At 38.1% G+C, this 26,685-nt stretch overlaps 1 pseudogene; it reads left to right on the top strand.

Annotated features, from left to right (window-relative positions):
* The first annotated feature begins 11,256 nt into the window (after positions 1-11,256).
* Positions 11,257-12,377, top strand: LOC103288335 (glyceraldehyde-3-phosphate dehydrogenase-like; annotated as a pseudogene).
* The last annotated feature ends 14,308 nt before the right edge of the window (positions 12,378-26,685 follow it).

The following is a 26,685-nucleotide window of genomic DNA, read 5'->3' as shown; positions in this document are numbered from 1 at the left end:
TGTTATTAATAAGGAAGGTGATTGCATATGTATCTATAGTTAAGCCTTTTGTTTTAGAGTTCATGTGTTAATAAGATTGCCTCTTATGAAGTAACATTGGATATTTTATGACATCTATCTCCCTATGCAGACCCACACATACATTTCTATTAAAATCTATGAGTGTTGCCCTAACCGGTTTGGCTCAGTGGATAGAGCGTCGGCCTGTGGACTGAAGGGCCATAGGTTTGATTCCGGTCAAGGGCAGGTACGTTGGCTGTGGGCACATCCCCAGTAGGGGGTGTACAGGAGACAGCTGAATCGATGTTTATCTCTCATCGATGTTTCTAACTATCCTTCTCCCTTCCTCTCTGTAAAAAATTAATAAAATATAATTTAAAAAAATCTATGAGTGTTAAAATAAGAATATAGTGAATTTATGTAATAAGTTATTGTAATTTAAAAGCAATTGCCAAACATTAAATACATAGAACAATATATATAATTTTCAAGATTCCTATTTTCTGTGTGGGTGTCTCTTCTCTCCCCCTCTCTATCTGTGGGTGAATCTGCTTTTTTCACAGTAAATGAGTGTGCACAGTGACAGTTTGTTGAAAACCAATTCTTGAAGACTTCAAATCATTGTAAATTGAAGTTCATGAGTTCTTATAAACTGTCAAAAGCTACAATATTATATTCACTGCTTTTGTCAAATTTATTTTCTTTGTTCCTTAACCAATATAGATTAAGAAACTCTTTTTGATACTTATCTAAGTTATATTTAAAATATATAGCTTCTCTAACAGATTTCATGAACAACTTAATTTACTATATGTAAATTTTATTAATAAGGAAAGTCGTGTATTTTTAAAGTTAATAACTAATATTACTTTTCATTTAAAAAGAAAAAGTAAAAACAACCTTAAAAAACCCTCCTACCAAAAATCTACTTAATTATGTATATTGGAAAATGAATTATCTTTTTTATAGTCTTACTTCAATCAAAAGAGATTGTTCAAGAGAAAATGGAATGGGTATGAAACCCAATGATAAGTAATTTAAAGTATTGATATGAAAGAACAATGCGTTCTGAGAGAAACACTACATTCATCATCTAAAACCTTTCATAGCTCTATTTTCAAGCTTGATATTTTCAAGTAAAAAACTTAAAATCACCTGGAGATATAAAAGACACTGGCCATACCTATAGAAAGGATCAAATCTTCTGGATAACTTTCTCTTCAAATAGGACATCTTCTGCTATAATAATTTACAAGGAAGTTTAACTACTTGATGGGAAGTATCTTGTTTCTAATTGCTTGTCATCTTGTCCTTAATAGTAATGAGTGGCTCTAGAGGCACTATTCTGTTGAATGCTTTAGTTTCCCTAATTGAACCTCAGACATCTGACTCTTTGATTTCCTCTCTTAAAATATGGTATTTCCAAGCCAACACAGAGAAGATAAACACTCTGACAGAACTGTAAACAAGGGTCCAAATATAATGTACATATTTTAGATTGAATTAGTAGGTAGTGTCTTCTTTGAATAAATTATCTTATTTGTACTCTAGTTTCCACAAACCAAAGTAAAAAAAATTATTTTATTTTATTTTTAAAATATATTTTATTGATTTCAGAATGGAAGGGAGAGAGAGATAAAAATATCAATGATGAGAGAGAATCATTGATTGGCTGCCTCCTGCACACCTCCTACTGGGGATCTAGCTGGCACTCCAGGTATGTGCCCTTGACCAAATTGAACCTGGGACCTTTCAATCCATAGGCTGATGCTCTAGCCTCTGAGCCAAACCAGCGAGAGCTCAAATATGATTTTACCTTCTTCTGGAAGTTTAGCTTCTATAATATGTAATACTTACTAATTGAATCAATCTAGGAAATACCGTGTGATAGTTTAGAAAGAATGAAAATTAAATCAGCATTTTCAAAACTGGTATTGATTTGATATATGATAGTAGTTGCTAGATATTTATTTTATATAAGGTAACAGTTGTCATTTAAAAAATACTCTGGTATATAAGTTTGTGAAATGCTATATTATATGGCCCCTTCTTGAAAATTCAAAGTGTACATAAATATAATAATGGTTTTGTGATTTTGTCCAATAAAACCAGCCATTGACTTTTAACAAAGAATTTAACACTTCTAAAATAATTGTTTAATCGAAGAGGTAAAAACAAATTTGGCTAAAAATGATGATGTATAGACTCAACAATGACTAGTACTAATAAAATCGAAACTGTACGATTTCTATGTGAAACCCAGGGAAAGGTGAAAATTCCCATTATAATTTTTCTAGAGTTTACAAATATAACAAAAGGAGTCTCTCCATAAAATTGATGTAGAAATGTTAAGACCTTTGTATGTCTTACAGAAGAAAAGAACATAAAGACATGTAAAAGCCAAGGCACATTTAGTACAGATCTTTGCTCCTATTGAGTGTTTAAAAACACACACATTTCATCTGAATAATCTTTTCTAGTGTTAAGTCCTAGATCTTAGTGAATGTGTGGATAGCACCATGTGTTGTCAGAGAAATCAGTGGGTCTAATTTCCCTGAACCTAGTGGGAGTAGGGTGACTCTTGAGATATCTTGAGAAAATGAATTTTCTAAGACTGGCATGGTAGAATAAATGATGTTTATTGGTGTGGAATTATATTTCTTGGATTTCAAAGTCCCATTGTCCTTAAACAAGTCCTGGAAAATCTGTAGCTGGGCCCAGCAGAGCCAAAAGTAGGGCCAGTGTCCAGAGTTTATATTCCATGGTGGAACTGAGTCAGTACAGCATTATGCTAATCACAGTCCATTAGTCCATTGTTTGGAGTCCACATAGCTGTGGGCCATGTGGGCAAGTGCAGAATGTGAGAGCCCCACAAGCCAAAATCAGGTTCAAACAGCAAAAGTAAAAAAGAAAGATAGAGAGAGAGAGAGAGAGAGAGAGAGAGAGAGAGAGAGAGAGAGAGCTCCTTTGTTCAGGAATCTACACCAATAAAAGAGAAACATGCAAATTGACTGTCCCTCTGCTACACCCACCAGGCAATCAGAGTGGGTATGCAAATTAACAAAACAAAGATGGAGGTTAATTTGCATACACAGGCGTGGAGTGAAGACTGAAGGCAGTGTAAAGGAAGCCAAGCACTGCAGAAGGGAGCGAAGCTGAGGAGAAGCAAGCGGGGTGGCAGAGATGGGAGGGAAGCAGGCGGAAGCAGGTGGGGCAGCGGAGAACCCCTATTCCTCTGGCCGCAAGAAGCCCTATTCTTGCAGGAATCTTTCTGCAACGGGCCTCTAGTTTAAATATAAAATCTTCCTGTGCTTGCAGTGGCCATGCCTATTTTGGCCACTGACTTGTTATTAGGTGTGACTGACAGATAAGCACATTTTCACAACACCCAGACCTTACAGGGCATGTGTCTATTGTCCCTTCCCTCCCCCAGTGATTTTCAGGGAACACATTTGGAGAATTGTTAACTGCAGCTTCCTAGCAAAGCTGTATAAATGGTATGCTTATATTATCTAGTCTTCCCTTTACACCTTTCCTGTTAAACAATAACCAGGATATTATAATGGTATTAGAGTGCTGAAGGTAGAGTTAGGTGAAACAGATTTTAGGTGAAAGATAATAGTTATATATGGTAAGGTCAGATTCAACTTTTAGTATCATGTAAAAAATATACATATGGCATGCCATTTGATATATATATGTGTCTTGAAAGAAAGGTGAGAAATATAGCATGAAGCTACAAAGTTAAGAGTCATTAATACATAGGTACTGTGTTACTGCATAGATGAAAAGCTAGTGGAGACATGGCGGAATTGAGAAGGAACCATCAAAGAGAGAGAATAGGAAGTGTTATAAAATATGTACTGTGAAGCCAACACAACAATGGGATCAAGTGTGGTACAGTATCAAAGGAACCATTGAATTTGGCAAATGGTCACTCACTGTAACTTTACATAAAGAATTCTGGTTTTGAGGTGAAGGAGCTATAACTCAAAATTAGAAATACTAATTTCAATGAAACATAAACAACTCCTTGTTCCTGTCTTTGTTTTATAGATTAGGAAACTGATGGATACTGACGTGGAGGAAATGGAAAATATTCTGATCTTAAAATTTCTTTATTAGGTAATCCTTCTTAACTAATAATTTAAGATACTTTAAAACAGGCTATAATCTAGTATTAAAATGTGTAAGAAATCTATGTGTTTTTAATGGTGTTCACTGACACAGAAATTTGCCTGAATTCTGTAATAAATGTTGGATTTAGCCATGACAATTTCTTGACATTTTCCATAATGTCATCAAATAAGTAATTGAACTTAATTTGTTTCAGGCTTTAATGTCATGATTAAACAGCTTCAGTTGCATAAGCTATACTAATAAAAGCATAATATGCTAATTAGACTGGACAGACAAGTGACCTTCTGGACGTCCTTCTAGACAAAGCCACGGTGGCAGAGGCTAAGGCAGTGGCAGTTAGGGGTGGTCAGGCAGGCAGTGGAGCAGTTAGGGGCGATTAGGCCAGTAGTTTACAATGAATTATGTTTATTGGCCTGGAATTATATTTCTTGGGAAGTAGTTAGGGGTCGATCAGGCTGGCAGGGAAGCAGTTAGGGGGCAATCAGGTTGGCAGGGGAGCAGTTAGGCGGCGATCAGGCAGGCAGGCAGAGGTGGTTAGTAGTGATCAGGCAGGCAGGCAGGCAAGTGGTTAGGAGCCAGCAGTCCTGGATTGTGAGAGTGATGTCCAAATGCTGATTTAGGCCCAATCCCTGCAGTTTGTCATCCCCCGAGGAGTCACAGATTGGAGAGGGTGCAGGCCAGGCTAAGGAACCCCCTTCTCTCTCCATCCCCCCGCATTGTAATTGTTTTTCTGAATTTTTGTTTCAACTAAATTATACAAAAATGAATAAAATGGAAAATCACAATTATTGACATAATAAATCTGGGCTTTATTTTTAGTATCACTTTCTACACAGTCTTTTTTTGTGGAAAGAAGAAACAATAATATAAAAAAAGAATTGATAGTCCTTCTCTGAAGTAGTAAAAAAAAAAAAAAAAATAGCCATTCACTGTGACCATTGTAAACTGCTTTAGTAAAATAAAGTATGTTGATTCATTGGTGCTGCACCAAGGAGGACTCACAGCAGTAAAATGCCAGGAAGAGTAGGGTGATATGATGTAAAGGGAAGAAGCTCAGTAGTAAAATGGAAAGAAGGAAAGCACTAATATATTCTGTGGTGTAAGACTCCAGACTTGATGGGATATTTTAAAAGTAGCATGGTAAAAAATGCACTGTCTAAACCTGTTTTAGGGAGTAAAAGGATCCAAAATCAGCAGACTAAAAATAGAGAAGGATTACAGTTATAGGAACTGAGAATGAAGAAGGTGAACAAGACTAACAGCTAAAGGATAATGAGAGGTGAAAAAAATTGAGATGCAGTGAAGAGGGAAGCCAACAAGCTAATAGGACAGAGGGAGAAAGCTCATTGCAAAGTAATCTATGAGTAGCAGCTGTATGATGACAGGAAAGAATGACAGCTATCAACCAAAAGACCAGGGGAAAATTATCAATAGGAGACATGGATTGGTATAGGATGGAAGATCTATTTAAACAAATTAATCTATAGAGTTGAGAAAAAAAAAACACACAATATCACTTATTTCTTGAGGGTTTGCTGTATTTATACAATAAATTTAGAATCAAATTTTGATAAAATGCACATTTAAGAAATATACTTATGAGCATATCTGGCATTTTTGTGTATGCATATGGATGATTTTAACGTGTTTATTTTACTAAGCTGTACTGAGGAAGCCATGGGTTTCAAGGTAATGCAGCGGGAAACTTAAAATTTGTAAGCATGTAAAAATGATTAGGCACAGTAAAGAATGCACACTAAGTCAGTTCAATTTCCCAAGGTAAAACAGTTTTCACAGAGCTACCAAATTAATTCTGGACCCAAGAGGTCAATTCAATCAGATCAGTCTGCTCCTGGTTCAGAATGGGGGTGAAAGGACATTATGGTTGGCACTTTCAGACCCTAGATGACCACAATTCATTTGATTGAGGTGACCACTTTATCCGTGTGAAAATTCCCTCTTTTCATGGCTTACATGACACTGATCTTTCTTCCTTCCTCCCTCCCTCCATCCCTCCCTTTCTCCCTTTCTCCCTCCCTCCCTTCTTTCTTTCTTTTTTCTTTTCTTTCTTCCTGCTTTTGATTTCTTTTGCTTCTTCCTTCACCTCTAAATTTTCCTTCCCTCCCTACCCACCCCCAACTCCCCACCTTTCTCTGAATTTTCAAAGCATCAACTTACTTTCTTTATATTCTCTGTCCTTCAAGCACAACCACTTCCAGGAATGCAATACTTAGTCTAGGAAAATAACTCCAAAATCTGCAGCACTAGCTATGGAGTTTCTCTAGATTTTCCAACTGACTAGTGGAAAATCTCACTTTCATACTTCGTCTTCTTTCTGGACACAAATTTACTTCAATTTTTAAAATTCTATCTTTTTCTATTTTCACTCTCTCTTTTTCCTTTTCTGTTAATGACATCAGTGTCACCTCAGCTGATCATACTTGAAAACTTGGGAAACTTCTCTCTTCACCCTCCCTTTCACAAGTCTTCGTGTTAAAGCCTTTCTGAACTCCTCAATGTTCCTTGTGATTCATTCATGCATCTTTCAACAAAATCCAGTCTACTATTTTCCAGGTGCTATTGCAACAACTGGGATATGACAGCAAATGTACCATCCATATCCCATTCCTGTTGGATGTTCTAGTGATGGAAGATGAAGAATAAAATATAACAGTTTAAGTGGTATGTGTTTCTGATAAAATCTGAAAGTAAACATATTTCTTTCCTCGGGATCAGTAAGAAGCCACTCATTTCAAAACTCTGTTGATAGAAAATCCTATTTAAAAACAAGTTTTACCAAGAGTAGCTATCCATTAAAGTTCTTGAATGTATTAAATGATACCATTTAAAATATTATACCAATCAGTAAATATGACTGAGCACATGGGGTGTGAACTTCATAAATGCCCTGTATGGTAGGGCTGAGAGGTGATGCAAGTTTGGAAGTCTATCTTCCTCTCCCCAAGCCCCTAAAATGAGATTTTTACGGCATCCTTTTTAAGTGGTTTTGTGTGACACAGTGTTTAGGATCAAGTATGCTTTCTAAATTTTACTTGCATTATTTTCACTCCCTCCTCAGTAAAACAAAACATAATAAAAGGAAAACAATACAATACTTGCAACCTCAATACCCAGGGGGAGTATTTTGGGTTTTGAATGGGTCATGTTTGAGATTAAACAATCTGTAATTCATGTACTATTTCTTGTGAACAGCACTTTTGAACCTATACATCTGTCTTCCTAACTTGCAACTTGCTTCTTGCAAGTCTTTCTATTAACATGTTTTGTGGATTTTCGTCTAATATAGTTCTGCTCTTCTCAACTTCGTGTTTTTTCTAAACCCCTCACTGAAATGCCATTATGGCCTCCTAATGTTTCCTTCTGCTCTATTTTTCCAATCCAGCTTTGTATTAGATCTGAATTTATCATATTACAAAGTAAAATTTGTCCAATAGTTATTTAGAATTTATAATAAATGAGTAACAAAGTGACTGCCCAGATGCCATTCAATTTCTTATTAATGTCAGGAGCATTTTGTAGATGCATTCTAAAAATTAAGTATAATTTAAGTATTTAATAGAAAATGAAGATAACTAAAGGGAGTTTTCATTAAATATATTGATAACTGTCTTTGTTCTCTCTATCCCATCAAACACACACATACACATGCGCACACACACACACACACACACACACACACGCACACACAAAACCCTGTCCCAGAGAGAAACTACCTTCTATTTGTCTGACCAGATTATTTACCTATCATAACAAACATGTTAAATTTTGAATTAGATTCATGGAAATCACATCACTTACCCCAAAACAAAACTAACTAATAATTTTACATGCAGGCAACCACTATGCACATTCTTTTACTGGAGAAATCTGAGAACTACAGATGCAGCTTCTCATAAAAAAACACACAAAAGTGCCCTAATCGGTTTGGCTCAGTGGATAGAGCATTGGCCTGCGGACTGAAGGGTCCCAGGTTCGATTCCGGTCAAGGGCATGTATCTTGGTTGCGTGCACATCCCCAGTAGGGGGTGTGCAGGAGGCAGCTGATCGATGTTTCTCTCTCATCGATGTTTCTAACTCTCTATCCCTCTCCCTTCCTCTCTGTAAAAAATCAATAAAATATATTAAAAAAAAAAAGTATCACCCTACTGGCATGGCCCAGTGGTTGAGCATCAACCTATGAATCAGGAGGTCATGGTTTGATTCCTGGTCCCAGGCACATGCCTGGGTTTTGGGCTAGATTCCCATTGGGGGGGCATGCAGAAGGCAGCCAATCAATGCTTCTCTCTCTTCATTGATGTTTCTATCTCTTTTTCCCTCTCCTTTCCTCTCTGAAATCAATAAAAATATATTAAAAAAGAGTAAAAAAGTATCTATTTTTGCCTCTCACTTTCAGACAAGTTCTGGTTCTGGGTTAACATGCAGGATGCTTGGTCAAGGCAGGGGAAACAGTCATGCAGAGAAAGCCATTTCAGTTATTATCTCCATCTTATACCTCATTAATTACACAGATTAGCTTACATTTTCTAACTAGCCATGGCCCCATTAATACAGAGGTTTCATATTTATTTATGGTAGTGGTATAAGAGCATAAAATTATTTCAGTAATATTTTATACTAGAGGCCAGGTGCATGAATTCGTGCAGGGGTGGGATCCCTCGGAGTGGCCTGAGGAGATTGAGCCCCAGCTCATGCCCCCAGGCTTGCAGCCCCGCATCCTCACCTGGCACCCTGCCTTGGCCTGGTGCTGCCTCCTCACCTGCTCCACCATCCCACCGCAGTCCTGCTCTCATCGGGGCCCATCAGTGCCAGCGGTGCCTCCACTGCCACCCACCATCATCACCGCATCACCAACGCTCGCCATGTTCCGCTCTGCCTCCAGGTGGTCAGCACCACCCCCTGGTGGTGTAACTCCTGGTCTAATGACCACCCCAGGGGACAATTTGCATAATAGACTTTTACTATATAGAATAATAAGAGAAAATTCCTAGAATGTTACACAGATCAGAAACTTTGACCAGCACATTATTATTCAAAATGGTTTGAATCAGAAGGAAGTGTCTACTTCCCACAGTTTCCATCATCTCATATTGTCTTAAGCATGGCTATTTGCCACTTATAAGTTAACTCCATGAATTCTGAAGTCATATCCATTTCCCAGCCCTTTAAAACAAAGCAAACCTCTCTGTTCCCAACCTATCCTTTCTACTTGTGCTCAGGATATTAATCTACCTATTTTTGTACTGAAAAGAGCCTGCTTTGCTTTCATTATTCCCCTTTGCCTAAAAGCTTGCTCAAGCTTCACTTATTTTCAAATGGCCATCCCTTAAAGCTGAGAGTAAAATTAACAGCTAAGATCAGAGTGAAAGGCAGTAAAGTCAACCAATTAGTGTTTATTATTCGGAGTTAAGTCTTCAAGAAATGTTTAATGCACATCTGATATATATTATTTAAGAAAGCATAGACTATTTCAATTTCAAATAGTAAAATAAATTAATTTTTAGCAATTTCAAGTACAATTAAAATATACATTTATGTATAAAACTTCACTCCTTGTATAAACATAACATTTGAGTGCTTGGAAAGAACATTAGTCAATTTGTTTCTTTCAGTAGCAAGGAAAGAAAAGAGAAAATCAAATTGCTTAATTCTATGATATAGTAAGTAGCAGAATTTGCATTATAAGCCACGCCTTCTCAATGTTTTTATTGAATACTTATTATATTCAAGTAATAGGTAGCATAGTCAAATGCTCATAAGCCAGCCTAATAACCCCTTTTCTCCACTGAAACACCCAGCCTGCTGTAAGTACTGAAACAAACTTTGGTTCAGCACTCACTTTATATTGCCTACTATTCCCAGTCTCATTTTTCAAGTTGAAACTACTTTATCATTGCCCTTCCTCTCTAATATTTTTAATGCCTTCCAAATTAAATATAGATAAACTTAGATTTATGAGACAGTACCATAGTACCTGTATCTTATATAAATCATTTTTAAAAGTATGTTCTTACTAGTATTTCTTAAAAAAAGATTCATTCTAGCATATTATGCCTTATTATTTTGTGAAACTGCATTTGGTATGAATGCTCAATAGGTTCTATTCATAATTTTAGTAGCTTACATATATAAGGAATGTATCACATTGAATTATACTTCATCTAAGCCTTTTGCTGTAAATCTCCATAGGTTTATATTGTTTTAATTTTTAGAAAATCATTCTTTTCACCAGAGTTTTTTCTCACTTTGTTTAATGTTAAATACAGACCAGAGACTTCCACTTATTCTTTAAAGATCATTAAGAGCTCACAACCAATAAACTTTCATTAGTGATATATTTCTCAATAAATCTATATATTTCGAATAAAATGAACTGATGATACTGTGAAGGTATTCTCTTAAAGATAAAGAAGAGAACAGTTTATCACAAAGCCATCCATCTATAGGACAAACCCTTGGAGTCCTTCCCTGTAGCATTAGTCTTCTCTGGTTAATTTAGTTGGCTTGTAGTGAATGACTTGAAGGCTGACCTAATCTCTAAATATTGCTCTGTGAAATGTTCTCTGGTTTATGTCTTCTCTTTACTTGTGTGGAGTCGATATTTCTCTACTCAACTGCAAACCTAGTTTTGTATTCCCTTGTTACTTTCCTTAGCAGAGCAAACACTATATTATTTTTTTTTTAAAACTGTAATAGTTGACTGCTGCCCTGCAGCCCTTAACCACCCCAATTCCCCTTGGTTTTCAAACAAAAAGATTGGAAATGCACATACCGCAACTTTCACAAATTCATTGAACCTGAAAAGCTAAGAAGATCTTGTTAAATGCTGGAGCAGCACACAAGAAAATGTCTCAAGCAGTTTGGGGATATAACAGAGCTAATGATCTTACTGCATAAAGAAAAGGAGTTAAAGTAGAAGAACAGAAAGGATACCTAAATTGGAGTAGAAATTAGGTGACAATTGTATTCCACAAGTATAAACTGTAATGTAGTTTAACATCTAGCTTTAAAATAGGTACATGTAGGCTCTCTGCTCCTCCTGTTCGTCAGACAGCCTCTCCTTCTGTGCTGTGCCAGCAGCCACAACCCTGAGACATGATGGTGAAGGTTGGAGTGAACGGATTTGGCTGCATTGGGCGCCTGGTCACCAGGGCTGCTTTGAACTCTGGCAAAATGGATATCGTCACCATCAATGACCCCTTTGTTGAACTCAACTACATGGTCTACATGTTCCAGTATGATTCTACTCATGGCAAGTTCAAAGGCACAATCAAGGCTGAGAACGGGAAGCTTGTCATCAATGGAAAGTCCATCGCCATCTTCCAGGAGCGAGATCCCGCCAACATCAAATGGGGTGATGCTGGTGCTGAGTATGTGGGGAGTCCACCGGTGTCTTCACTACCATGGAGAAGGCTGGGGCTCACTTGAAGGGCAGAGCCAAGAGGTCATCATCTCTGCCCCTTCTGCAGATGCCCCCATGTTTGTGATGGGTGTGAACCATGACAAGTATGACAACTCCCTCAAGATTGTCAGCAATGCCTCCTGCACCACCCACTGCTTGGCCCCCCTGGCCAATGTCATCCATGACAACTTTGGCACCGTGGAGGGACTCATGACCACAGTCCATGCCATCACCGCCACCGAGAAGTTCATGGATGGCCCCTCTGGGAAGCTGTGGCGTGATGGCTGAGGGACTGCCCCAAACATCATCCTTGCTTCTACTGGCACTTCCAAGGCTGTGGGCAAGGTCATCCCTAAGCTGAAGGGGAAGCTCACTGGCATGGCCTTCTGTGTCCCCACCCCTAGTGTATCCGTTGTAGCCTGACCTGCCACCTGGAGAAAGCTGCCAAATATGATGATATCAAGAAGGTAGTGAAACAGGCATCAGAGGGCCCCCTCAAGAGCATCCTGGGCTATACTGAGGACCAGGTTGTCTCCTGCGACTTTAACAGTGACACCTACTCCTCCACCTTTGATGCTGGGGCTGGCATTGTCCTCAATGACAACTTTGTCAAGCTCGTTTCCTGGTATGACAATGAATTTGGCTACAGCAACAGGGTGGTGGACCTAATGGTCCACATGGCCTCCAAGGAGTAAGAGCCCCCTGGACCACCAGCCCCAGCAAGAGGAAGAGAGGCCCTCAGCTGCTGGGGTGTCCTTGCCCCAGATCAGTCCCCCGACACACTGAGAATCTCCTGACTGCCATTTCCATCCCAGACCCCCTGAAGAAGGGGAAGGGTACAGGGACCCCTATTTTGTCGTGCACTATCAATAAAGTTCACTGTACCCAGCCAAAAAAAAAAAAAATAGTACATGTAGACATATAAGAGAGAATGCTTACTTTTATTTTAAAAATTATTTTAAACTATGGAATACTATGGACTAGGTTCTACATTTCCATAATTTTTATTATGATTTTGGGTCTGAAAATATATTTCCAAATAATTAATTTACTTTATTTTACTTTTTTAAAATTTCACGAATAATTGGGATTTCAGAAACTAAATGAAAAAAGGAAGAAAGCTTACTAACTTTCTTCACAAAATATTTTAAAAGACGGGAAGATGAATTTTGAAGTGAATCTTGAATGAAGCACAAACATTTTAAATTGGTTGAAAACCAAGAAAACACTTTATTTAGAACTCCAATTACAATATATGCAGTTCTTCTGTTACATGTGTCACATTTTATCTTGTATACTATTATTCAGTGTCTTAACTTTAAACATAAACTCTTTGAGTAGAGGATTAATGCTAGGTTTCTTGTTCTGTAGCATTGAGCATGACACTTCATTAATGTTACTATGACTAATAGAATGGAAAAAGAAAGCTAGGAAAATGGGGAGAAGAAAGAAAATCATGTTGTTTAGATAATTATATGAAAAGTAGTGAAAGACAGGTTGCAAATGATGCATAAATCAGGACAGGAACAATAGAAATATTTCAGATGGCCAGGGGACAATTCAAACAAATATTTTATTTCTGTGATGGCAAATTTTCCGTGTCTCTTTAAGAGACACAGGAAATATAGATTCTGTTATTTCAGAAACCTAATCTATATATATATATATATAAAAGCCTAAGTGACTGAACAACTGAAAGACCCATCGACCAACCGCTATGACATGCACTTCTGACCACCAAGGGGCAGAAGCTCAATGCAGGAGCTGCCCCCTCATGGTCAATGCGCTCTCACAGTGGAAGTGCTGCTCAGTCCTGGCGGCCCACCAACCCAGCGGCAGCCACTCCCTCCCTCAGTAGTCCTGCAGGTCCAATCTCTGGAGAACAGGCCAGGTACCAACGATTGGCGCTGGCATGATCTCTAGAGCACTGCTGGCCTCCTGGAAGCCAGCCTTGGACACCACGGCCACTTCCCCTGCCTAGACACTCAGCAAGGAAGAAACGATATAAAAGCAGCCACCAGGTGGGTCCCAACAACCTGCAGAGTCCCACCGCCTGCCCAGAGGGCCGATTGCATTCCGGCCCCCACCAAGGCCCCTCGGGATGGGCGCCAGATGCAGGGCTCACGGCTGGTAAGTGCCACTGTGGCAGCGCGAGCCTCTCCTGATCAGGACTGCTGGGCAAGAGCCTGCAGCAGGCACAGAGGGGCCGGGATGAGCCGGAGCAGCAGGCAGGATCTGCAGGTGGCATTGGACTGCTGGTTTTGGCCCAATCCTCACAGGCCACACTGAGGGACCCCACCTGTGCATGAATTCATGCACCAGGCCTCTAGTTATCAAATAAGAACTCAGTGGATTATATGTCAGACCCTTTAGAAGACTTGCCAAACTGTGAGGCAGAAGCAAATCTAGGTGACAGAATGAATGTTAGTTACTCCATATCATGGTTGGGATGTTCAAATTGTAAGAAAGAATTTGATTAAAATTGTAAGTTTTTTTCTTTATGTCCATTTTTGAACTCAATTACTGACCAAAGATAAGTCATCCTGCACTTTTATAATGTGGATTTAATATTGAAATAGCAAGTATAAAACTATGTTTTTAATGACAAATTAACAGTCACTTTTTTGAAAATTGTAATAATTATTAGCTGCTTGGAAAGAAGTAGCTTATTTTCTTCACACTTTGAAAATTAAGTGGGTACACACACACACTTATAATAGCAAAAGAAGGATATTGCTAGTACATAGAACTATACAATGTGAGTATAGGAATGCTTTAAGATATATTGCCATTTCCAACATTGTATAAAATAACAATCATATATTTGTTATGGGAGTAAGAAAATAAATTCTAAAAATGAGCAATCATAGATTAAGGCATCAACAACATAACTGTATTTGATTCATAAAAATCAGGACTTTAAAAAGAGTTGTGCTATATAAGTAATATTCATTATTTCAATGATTTAAGTGTTTGAGGAGTTTGTGTTGAGTTGTTATAGCTCATATGAGCCTTTTATTATACATCTTCATTATTTTCATTTTTAAAAATTTATAGAAAGTACTCTTTTGTCTAGGGTGTGGTTTTTTACATGTTATAATTTAAATATATGTAGAGTGGAAATCCTTTTTATTGTTTTATTAATAGTTAATAAGGCTGTAAAACAAATAATCTTTCATTCATGTTACCTCTTTCAGTAAATCTACATGTTTCAATGGTATGATATAATATTAAGAAGTTATTCTCAAAGGGTAAAAAAGAGAAGAGGGGTTTACTACTAAATCATATATCTGCAGCATAACATTTTGAGTTCTTTACTGCAAAGAGATGGTCACTGACATTAAAGAATTATCTCATGTCAGAGGTTAATGGTGAAGATCACATTATAGGGCATTAAAAGCATTTTCTTTATTAATAGACTTTACTTTTGTAGAAGTGTTAGGTTTACAGGAAAATTGTGCAGAAAGCACAGAGAGTTCCCATATCCTCCTAACCCCATTGCACAATAATTCCTATTTTACAGTTTTAAGTTAGTATGGTATATTTGTTAAAACTGATAAACAAATATGAATGCACTAGAGGCCCGGTGCACAAATTCGTGCACAAGTGGGGAGGGGCTGTGGGTGGTGGGCCAGCCATCCCCACTCCCAAATGGGTTGGGGGGGCTGATTGGGGATCAGCAGCCAGGGGAGGAGCTATGGGAGGTTGGCTGGCCAGCCCCGCCCCCTATTGGGGTAGGGGGGGTGATCAGTGGCAGGGCCAGCTGGGGGTAGGGGCTGCAGGCTGATCGGGTGGGGGGGCCCATTGGGGGTGGGGCTGGCCAGGGGGGCTGCAGGAGGTTGGCTGGCTAGCACCGCTCCCTATTGGGGTGGTGGGGTGATCAGAGGTGTGGCCAGCCAGGGGGAAGTGCCGTCGGGGGTTTGGCTGGCTGCCCCACCATTGATTAGGGTGGGAGAGTCCATTCAGGGGAGGGGCCAGCCAGGGGGAGGGGCCGCAGGAGGTTGGCCACCAACCCTGCCACCTGATTGAGCCAGTTCGCTGGCCACAGTGGGCGTCATAGCGACTGGTCATTCTGGTCATTACAAACGCTGGCTTTATATATACATATAGATTATTATTAATAAAGTCTATAGTTTACATTAGGATTTACCCTTTGACTTGTACAATTCTATTGGTTCTGGCAAATAGTATATAATAAAAGCATAGTATAAAAATTGTGCCTTTGACCGGGAGTTGTCTGGGAGTTTGAACAGGGGGCGGGGCCCGCCCGGGGAAGGAAGAGAGGCCCTGGCCAGTGGTGGTGGTGACAGGCAGCCGGGGGAAGGAAGGGAGTACCCAGCTGGCAGCTGGCAGCCACTAGGGACCCTAGCAGTGCAAGAATTTCATGCACTGGGCCTCTAATATATAATGGTATGTCATTAATGTCATACATCTGCCATTATGGGGTGATACAGAATAGTTTTATGCTCTACATATCTTCTATTCTCCACCCATTCATCTCTCTTTTCTTTCCTGTAACCTCTGTCAATCACTGATGTTTTTACTATCTCTATAATTTTACCTTTTTCACACTGTCATATATGGAATCATAGAGTAAATTGCCTTTTAAGTTGGGCTTTTTTCAGTTAGTAATATGCATTTAAGGTTCCACCATCTTATTCTGTGAGTTGATAGCTAGTTTCCTTTCATTGCTGAATAATTTGCCACTGTATAGCTGTATCCCTGTTTGTTTATCAATGCATTTATTAAAGAATACCTTGGTTGTTTTTAAGTTTCAGCAATTATGAATAAAGCTGATAAATATTCGTGAGCAGTTTTTTTGTGTGTGTACATAAGCTTTTAATATATTTGGGTAAGTTGCTAGAAGCAAGATTGTTAGAACATATGGAAAGCCTAAGTTCAGTTCTTTAAGTAACTGTAAAATTATCTTCTAAAGTTGCTGTTTCACATTTCACATTTTCACCAACATTGCATGAGAGTTCCTGGGCTTCACATCCCACCTGCATTTGGTGTTGATGATGTTCTGGTTTGGGCCATTCTGATAGGTGGTATCTCATTGTTATTTTTCTTATTTTTTAAAATATCTTTTTATTGATTTCAAAGAGGGAGAGAGAGAACCATCAACAATGAGAGAGTATCATTAATTGGCTGCCTACTAAATGCCCCACACTGAGGATCAAGCTGGCAACCCAGGAATCAAACCGTGACCACCTGGTTCATAGGTCAGTGCTCAACCACTGAGCCACACAGGCTGGGATCTCATTGTTATTTTAATTTGCAATACTCTAATGGCATGTTATGTTGAGTGCCTTTTCATATATTAATTTTTTCATTTGAATAATATATTATTTGATGTGTTATCTATTTATATTTTGTCCACTTTTTAATTGGACTGTTTGTTTCTTATTTTTGAATTTAAATGTTCTTTATGTATTTTAGATACCAGTCTTTAGTCAGATAAATGTTTTGCAAACATTTTCTTCCAGTAATTCTCTTATTTTTTCACTTTCTTAAGTATCTTTTGATTTTTTAATTAAGCTCAATTTATAATTTTTTTCTTCCATAGATCATGCTTTTGGTATTGTATCTACAAAGTTATCACCAAACCCCCAAGGTCAGCTAGGTTGCCCTTTATGTTATTTTATAGAAGTTTCATATTTTACAATTAGGCTTATATTCATTTTGAATTAAATAAGTTTTGTGAAAGGTGTCACATCTGAGTTTAGATTCATGTTTTTGCATGTGGATGTCCATCTGTACCGGTGACATTTGTTGAAGCTTACTTTTTATCCTTTAAATTACCTTTGTCTCTTTTTCAAAGGTTAGTTGACTACATTTGTGTGGATCTATTTTTGAGTTATATTTTCTGTTCCATCGACCTACCCATCTGTTCTTTCACCAATACCATATTGTCTTTATAGTAAGTCTTGATATGCATTTGAGTTAGTAAAAAATTTAAAGCATGAATATTGTCTGTGTCTTTTTTACTAAAAGGAAAAAAATTAAAAAAGAAAAATTTTATCTCTTGGAATATACGGTACATAAATTCAGTGGTTGAAACATTATTTTTCATCTTTATAATAGGTGACTTATTTTGGGGGTGAAGTTCACTTGCCTATTAATTTTCCCAATAACTTTGAGCTTTGGCTTTTTTAGTAGCTTCTTTTTGATCTCATGTTTAAAGTCTTATTTGTATTGCTTTATTTTATGAGAAGAAAAAGCATAGTAATCTATAACTACATATACTAGTATTTATATTAGAGGCCTGGTGCATGGCCTGGACTGAGGGATCGTGCCAAAACTGGCTCTCTGACATCCCCTGAGGGGTTTCAGATTGTGAGAGGGTGCAGGCCAGGCCGAGGGACCTCACTGGTGCACGATTGAGGAGGGACTGAGGAAGGGCTCCAGGACATGTCCGGCCTGACTTGCCCAGTCCTGATCAGCCAGACCCCAGCAGCAAGCTAACCTACCAGTTGGACCATCTGCCCCCGGTGGTCAGTGCATGTCATAGCAACTGGTCCAATAGTCAAATGGTCAGACACTTAGCATATTAGGCTTTTATTACATAGGATGTAATTTTAAATTTACTCTTAATAGAGATTAATGTGTATCTGTGTTAGTGTGTCATGGTGTAGTGGGGTAAGCAAATTACCCATACACATAGTTCCCCAGATCAAACAAAGTAGAGTTAGGGAAGAAAACGACACTGAAAGGATGGAGAAAACAATTTTTGATGTTTCAAAGTAATCTCAACTATCCAGTAGAAATGTGATGAAAGTGGTTCAGAGGTCATGAACTATCTATCTTCTTGCACAAAATGGCAACTGGTTATATTTTACTTTATTTATTATTTATTTTTTGTTAAACCTCAACTAAACTGAGGATATTTTTTCCATTGATTTTTTTAGAGAGAATGGAAGGGAGGGAGGGAAAGAGAGAAAGAGAGGGCGAGAGAGAGAAGAGAGAGAGAGAGAGAGAGAGAGAGAGAGAGAGAGAGAGAGAGAGAGAGAGAGAAAGAGAGGAAGAAACATTGATGTGAAAGAGGCACATCAATTGGTTTCCTCCTGAACATGTCCTGACCAGGACCAGGGATCAAACCTGCAACTCAGGTACACTCCCTTGACCGGGAATCAAACCCATGAATCTTTGGTGTGTGGGCTGACACTCTAACCACTGATCCACACCGACCAAGCCAGTCACTGGTTGTACTTTAAATACATGGGTGGATATAGATGATTATATATGAAAAAAGAGAGAATTTAAGGGAGATAAGTCTAAGAAACAAAGCAAATAAAAAAGCCTCCATGGACATATCGTCACCAATGGAAAATCAGAGTTAAAGGCTTTGGTATAATGGCTATATCATAATCAGACTATCTTTGCTCACTTTCAGACAATTATACTTTCTACTTTCGACATTACATGTATGATAATAAAATTATTTTGAAATCTCACAACAGATTTGATGGTCTCATTAGAACATACATGATTACATTGGAAAATATGATATGTCAAAGAAGTAGTTGGTTGAAAAGACCTATGACTGATTTTTCTGCTATATATAAAGTACTTATTATGAACATTAATAATCTGTTAATGTCAGATAAAATATCAAGGTTTGATACACACACCCTTTCACTCCATTAAAATGCCCACAAGTTGTTAAAAGTACCCACATTAGGAAAAGGTTAATAGACAATTATCACTAAACTAGAGGCTCGGTGCATGAAATTCATGCACGGGGGGGGGGGTGTCCCTCAGCCCAGCCTGCACCCTCTCCAATCTGGGACCCTTCGAGGGATGTCCAACTGCCCGTTTAGGCCCAATCCCAGTAGGATCGGGCCTAAATGGACAGTTGGACATCCCTCTCACAATCCAGAACTGCTGGCTCCCAACTGCTCGCCTGCCTGCCTTCCTGATTGCCCCTAACCACTTCTGCCTGCCAGCCTGATCACCCCTTTACCACTCCCCTGCCAGCCTGATTGATGCCTAATTGCTCCTCTGCCAGCCTTTTTGCCCCTAACTACCCTCCCCTGCAGGCCTGGTCACCTCTAACTGCTCTCCCCTGCAGGGCTGGTCCCATCCAACTGCTCTCCCCGGAGGCCTGGGTCCCCCGCAATTGCCCTTCCCTGCAGGCCCGGTCGCCCCCAACTTCTTCCCTGCTCTGCTGGCCTGGTCACCCCTAACTGCCCTCTCCTACAGGCTTGATTGCCCCCAACTGCTCTCCCTTGCAGGCCTGGTCCCTTCCAACTGCCCTCCCCTGCTGACCATCTTGTGGCAGCCATCTGGTGTCCACATGGGGGCAGCCATCTTGTGTGTTGGAGCGACGGTCAATTTGCATATTATTATTTTATTAGATAGGATTAGATAGGATAGAGGCCTGTTGCAAGGGTGGGGGCCGGCTGGTTTGCCCTGAAGGGTGTCCCGGATCAGGGTCAGGGTTCCCTTGGGGTGTGGGGCAGCCTGGGCGAGGGGCCTGTGGTGGTTTGCAGGCCGGCCACGCCTCCCGGCGACCCAAGTGGAGTCCCTGGTATCTGGGAATTATTTATCTTCTATAATTGAAACTTTGTAGCCTTGAGCAGAGCCAAGCCTCCTGGTTGCTCTGTGGCTGCAGTCATTTATCTTGGGATTTATTTTTCTTCTATAATTGAAACTTTGTAGCCTTAAGTGGAGGTCTAGGCCGGCCAGGGTGGGCAGAAAGCTTGGCTTCCTCCATTGCCAGGGAAACCCAAGCCTTCTGCTCATGGATTACAAATAGTAATCCATGCTGCAGCCATCTTGGTTGGGTTAATTTGCATACTCGCTCCTGATTGGCTGGTGGGCATGGCCTATGGGTGTAGCAGAGGTATAGTCAATTTGCATATTACTCTTTTATTAGATAGGAAGTGATTTGCTAATAGTCCACGGGCCTTCATTTTTATTATAGCAATTCTAACATAACCTTGTCTCTAAAGAAAACTGTCTAAAAATTTTACATATGTCATATATTTTCTAAGAACAAAATATTTATATGCACATATAAATATTGCTGAAGATAACAAATTTATTCATGAGGAAACTTTTGAATTGTGTTCAAGCATTTTAATTTAGGCATGAAAATGTCATTTTTAAAATAAACTCAGTAAGTCTAACTTTTTGTGACTAACTGTACTATTGCAGTTTGAGGATGAAGGATTTAAATAAACCAGATAACATAGAAGTACGTGTCTGTAATGTGAACACAAAGTGAAGAGTTTGACAAAAATTCATAATTCTTTCAACACATAACAATATGAGGATATGAATAAAGCTACCACATGCATGAAGTCCTAGAATATAGTGTAGGATGGTGTAATATTGTGTTAGAAGTTTGTCTACTCACTCCTCTAGAAAGTAGTATGTGACCTTGAGCATTATTTAATTCTCAGAACCTTAATTCCTTTCTCTGTGAAATAAATAGTTTAGCATAGATTATTTCAAAGTCCATGAGAGTCTTAAAAATCTGCACATCATGAGAGGCCATGCTTATGGCAAGAACATTTATGGATTTGTTTCATCCTAAAACAAAATAAGCAAGCACTTTAAAAATTATTTTATTTTTAGGGACCATACTGGGGAGTGACCACTTTATAGATGAAGTCAGTTAATGTTATTTTATACCCTGAAAAAACCTCCAATGTTAATGTATTCATGGAATATTACTGGAGAGTGACCTGTGATGCCCTATGTTAATACTTGTACACATTTTCTTGACATTCCTTTATGTGCAGTGATTTTTACTGAGAGAAATAGTATAATAATTATATTTATATAGTTAATTCCTTTTATTTTACTATTAGGATTTTGTGGAACTTTACTTCACAAAAGATAAATAGGTCCCCCAGGGAATTAGAAGCATCCCCTTGCCTATTAATTATCCTAATATCTTTGTGCTCTGATTGTTTTGGTAGCTTTTGTTTGGTTTCATTTTTAAATGTCCTATTTGTATAGCCTTATTTCATGAGAAATAAAAGCAAGAGCTAGTTATTAAAAAACCCTCTCTGTAATTATTTTGATCTGTGATAGTTAAATGCTGACAAATAAATCTGAGAAAATTTAAATCATTTTTATAAATAAGTCAACCATGAGTATTATAGATTTATAATTTTTATTATTTTTGTTTTCTAACTTTTAAAATTAATTTTTGAAGAATTTTAAATGTAAAAAAGATGATACAATTCATTAACCCACCTTGTTCTTGCTCCAGAAAATATGTAAATAAATTAACTACTTATTATTATTACATTAAATGAATTAGATCCTAAAATTAAATTTTAGCAAGATTTTGCAGTTTGTTATACAATTTAAGCAAACACCTTTCTTTTATGTAAGGTTTTAATACTTGCTCATCCAAAGTCTGTGGGGTTTTACTGGACTGTGTGAATATTACTTTTGTTCTATATAAACAGGTCGGAGCCTAAGTGATAAACAACAGTATTGTATATGAATCCTGCAAGTTCACACTAAATGGCAGACCTTTCTGAGTGGTTAAAATGCCTCAGATTTTAAATAAAGCCACCTTACTGCTTGTATTTATGCTTTGAGGAATTACAAAGAGTAATGCATGCTCATAGATTCCAAAAGGGCTCACTTGACACCTGTGACTATTCTGGCTGCTCAGAAAATGTTATTTTTCATTTACAAAGGATACATATAGTTTTGTTGATATATTAAAACTCTGTACATATATGTTAAAGGGCTTGGCCTTAGTAGTATGCAAGCATAAATATTTTTAATTCTGATAAAATGATAATCTAAAGTCATGCATAAGTTTTGGAAAGAATGATATTTCACTCTAGTATTTATATTATCTAAATATAAATGAGAGCTACTTTCTTATCATTATATGTTACATGACACTGAAACAAAAGGAGACATCAAAGTATAGCAGGATCTAATAATTAGCTGGGCATAGAACAGTCCATGGTAAATAACACGTGCTCTTCATAGTTCATTTTCTAGAATAAACTAAAAATTAAAAGCCGAGTGACAGGTATTGCCAAACAAGCAGAAGCTTTCTTCAGTTCTTGTTTGTTTCTAGTAGCAGTTTATATATTCTTCATGGAGAATTGTGAGTGATTTGTGCGCCCAACTCACAATCATTGCACTTGTTGGTCTTCCTGCAGGTAGCACTCATCTGGGCTCCTGTCAAATGAGCCAGACACATTCCTTGAATATTTGTAAATAATATTCTCTACCACATCGCAAGCTATTGTATCATCCTGCTTAACTTTTTTGAATGGAATTCTTATTTGGAATTAATTTTAGACCTACAAAAAGGTTGCAAAGGTAATACAATGAGTTCCTCTATGTCCCTTAAACCAGCTTGTTTCTCCTAGTGTTATTACTTTGTATTAAAATAGTAAATCTGTCAAAACAAAGAAACTAATGTTGGTGTGTTCGTTTATAAAACAACCTAAACTATTCCCAGTTTTTCTATAAGTATCCTTTAGTGCCCAGGAACCAGACCAAGTTACCACATTGCATTTAGTTATCATGTCTTCATTGTCTCCTCTGGTCTGAAAGGATCTTAGTCTATTTTTGTTTTTTTTTCATGGTCTTGACTGTTTTGAGGATTATTGATCATGTATTTTGTCCCTCAGTTTGGGTTTGTTTGAAGTATTTCTCATGATTAGACTATAGTTATTATTTTTATTTTGAAAAAGTAAACTATTAAAATCTCTGAAAAGCCTATCATATGTGTATATAGTACTTATTTTCTATCTGTATAACAGAGTTATTCCTTCTAGGAAGAAAGGTCCCTCTATATTTATTTTCTCTTTCTTTTTCTCAATCTGCCCCCTCTCTCTACTTCTTTATTTTTACATCTCTCTTTCTCTCCTTCATCTATTTTTCTTTCCATCTATTTCTTATGTATTATGTTATTATCTATATCATCTGCCTTATCCACTTTTGCAGTTGACCTAATATATATATATATATACAAAATACATATATACATATATATATATTATTGCACAAAATCTGTGCACTTGAGGGGCAGGGGTCCCTCAGCCTGGCCTATACCCTCTTGCAGTCTGGGACCCCTTGGGTGATGTCTGACTGATGGCTTAGGGAGCAGGCCTAAGCCATCAGTCGGAGATCTTTAGCACTGGCCGGAGGTGGGAGAGGCTCCTGCAACCACCGCTGCACTAGCCAGTTATGAGCCTGGCTTCTGGCTGAGCGGTGCTCCCCCTGTGGAGTGCACTGACCACCAGGGGGCAGCTCCTGCATTGAGTCAGTGCACATTATAGCGAGCTTTTGTTCTGCTGTTCGGTCGATTTGCATATTAGCTTTTTATTATATAGGATTAGGATCCTATTTGTAAGGCCATCTGCATCCTGCTAGGGATACATACAACAGTGAACAAAATAATATATTTGATAGCATGAGTATTAAATTCATGAAAGAGGACATAAATATCAACTAATCAAGCAAATAGGACATGTCAGATGGTGGTAAAAATTACAGAGAAAAGATTAAAACAAGGTAAGAGGGAATACTGGGGTGAGTGGGATGCTAATTTAAATAGGGTAGTGAGTGAAGAATTTACAAAATGATTTTGGGGAGAGGGAACAAAGAGAGTTGAGGAAATTATGGAAATATCTGAGGAAGTTCAGTTAGAAGGAAGAGTACTTTTGGATGCCTTTGAATGGAGAAATGCTTCTTGTATTTAAAGACCATCAAGGAGGATAGTGGAGCTAAACCAGAGTGATAGGATCAGAAGTTAACGTTGTGATCAGAAAGGCAACTCAAGTGCAAATCATGTAAGTTCTTACAGGCTAGTTTATGGACTTTTATATAAGTTTTATGGCATGCTATTAGAAATTTTAGAGTTATTATCTGACTTAGCTTTTTTTTTTTTTAATTTACTACTTGGAAAATAGAGTAGGGTGAATGGAAAGTAAGGGAAAATTAGAGAGATAAGTTAAAAAACTGGTTCTTGGAGAGTGGAAAAATCTTTGATAGTGCAGTGGTCTGTGGCCTTCCATAGCTCAAACATATATGAAAAATTTTTATTCTTTAATACTTAATTCCTCTCATTAGGGACAATGTAAATTCAATTTAATTTTTCTCCTTAGGGAGATATTAATAAAGAAAGGTTTTAGTAATAGTGATTTAAATTTATAGGACTAGATCTGATTATCTAAAATATGAGTTCAGATAAAGAGTATAAAACTTGAAGAATGATCCCTGGGGCACTATAAATTATAGAAGCTGGAGAAATAATAATGAACCAGTAAGTGAAATGGAGAAGGACTGGCCAGGGAGATAGCAAGAGAACCAAATGCTGTCCTCTATATTAGGTAAAAACGTTTTTCTAAAAAGAAGGAGTAATAGTCTGTGTCAAGTGTTGAAGAAAATAAGTTGAGGGAAACATTATCAACAATGCTTTTGAGTTGTTTTTAGCTAGAAAGGAAAAGAGAAAAAACACATCAAAATGAAGGGATTTGTTTACATTTTTATAATTGTAAACAGTGAGATATTACTCTATATCTGTATGATAATGGTAGTAATGCAGTAGAGATGGTAAGCTGATAGGAACAGAAGAGGAACTGATATCTGGGAGTAAGTAAGCAAGAATGGTTTCTGGTGAATGTGGAGAGTTGGCATTAACTATAAGCACAATCATAACATCCTTAACTTTAGATTATATGACAACAATACAGCCAACAGAGGAAGAAATGTTGCATGCAGCAGTAAAAGCTCTCAGAACAGTTTTCTCATTGCCTTTATATTCTCTACAAAATGAAAACAATCATTAAGTCAGAATGAAAAGGAAAGAGAGTGAATTGAAATTTTGAAGACAGACATGAGGGCATGGAATAATCTTCAAGCAGAACGGGAACATTAGTAAAATATGGCATGATTCCAGGTAGTTTTGGTAGACCGTGTGAGATGAAATATCATTAATCTAAAGTGAGCTGAATTAGTATGGCTTTATATTTTCCTCCAGCCACATTAATCTACTTAATCAGATGCTGAAATATTTGAAACTTGTACTTTTTATTTCCAAGAAGGAAGAGAATAACTTGAGGTTGTATGCAAGAAAGTGATTGCAATGGTGGACAATGGAATGTGGCATGAGTCAACAGGAAATGAAAACCCAAAGAAACAGTGCTGAGAAAGGATGGCATATCTAGAGGAAGTGAGGAATTATTGAAAATCAAGCGTGGTGTTGACATGAAAAAAAAAAAAAGATAGTGATAGTTAGAGATTAGGACATTTGAAATTTAGATTATGAAAATATATTGGTAATGTGAAACTCTAGGATACTATCATTATCATATCAGGGGATGAGGTAAGTTGGAAGACAAATTCATAGTAGGAAGGAACTTCAAAGGCACTAAGGACATTAGCTATTGAAAGATTATGTGCTTGATTATTAAAATACCAAGAACTATGAAAGAATATTTCTTTTACAGTAAAGTCTTAAAAGAATTGGGGAAACTTAAGTAAAATTATTTAGATGATTGCTGAAGAAGTTGATATCCTACCTAATAAAGAGGAAATGTGCTAATTAACCCTCACACTATCTCAAAGATGGCAGCACCCACAGCTAATAAGGAGGGAATATACTAATTGACTGCCATGCCCTCAAAGATGGCAGCGCCCACAGAAACAAGATGGCAGCACCCAGTCCCCTCAGCCCGGCTCACCTGCCTCCAGATTCCCCCAATCCCCTCAGCCCCCCAGCCACCCAGGGATGACCAGAGGTGCAGGCAAGCCTCAGATGGTGGCTGCCCAGCTTCCCAGGGCCTCCCGAGGCTCAGGTGACCAGGGCTGGCCAAGGCTTGCACTGCCGGCAGTGGCAGCAGCAGAGGTGTGATGGGGGCGTCGCCTTCCCCTGATTGCCAGGTCACCTCCTGCCCCTGAGGGCTTCCAGACTGTGAGAAGGGCAGGCCCCCATCCAGTACATGAATTTTCATGCACTGAGCCTCTAGTCATAATATAATATGACAGCATGAATCTTAACACTTGGGACTTTCAGGGGAAAATAGTTTATAATACCCTACAAACAGTAATGTGCTCCATTGCTTTTTCTGCTAAAGATTTTGTATCTAGCATAGTTCCTGGAATTTAGTAATATTTTTTTGAACATTTGT

This window comes from Eptesicus fuscus, chromosome 8, assembly GCF_027574615.1.
Source record: "Eptesicus fuscus isolate TK198812 chromosome 8, DD_ASM_mEF_20220401, whole genome shotgun sequence".
Lineage (NCBI taxonomy): Eukaryota > Metazoa > Chordata > Mammalia > Chiroptera > Vespertilionidae > Eptesicus > Eptesicus fuscus.
This window is presented reverse-complemented; position numbering and strand designations above follow the sequence as displayed.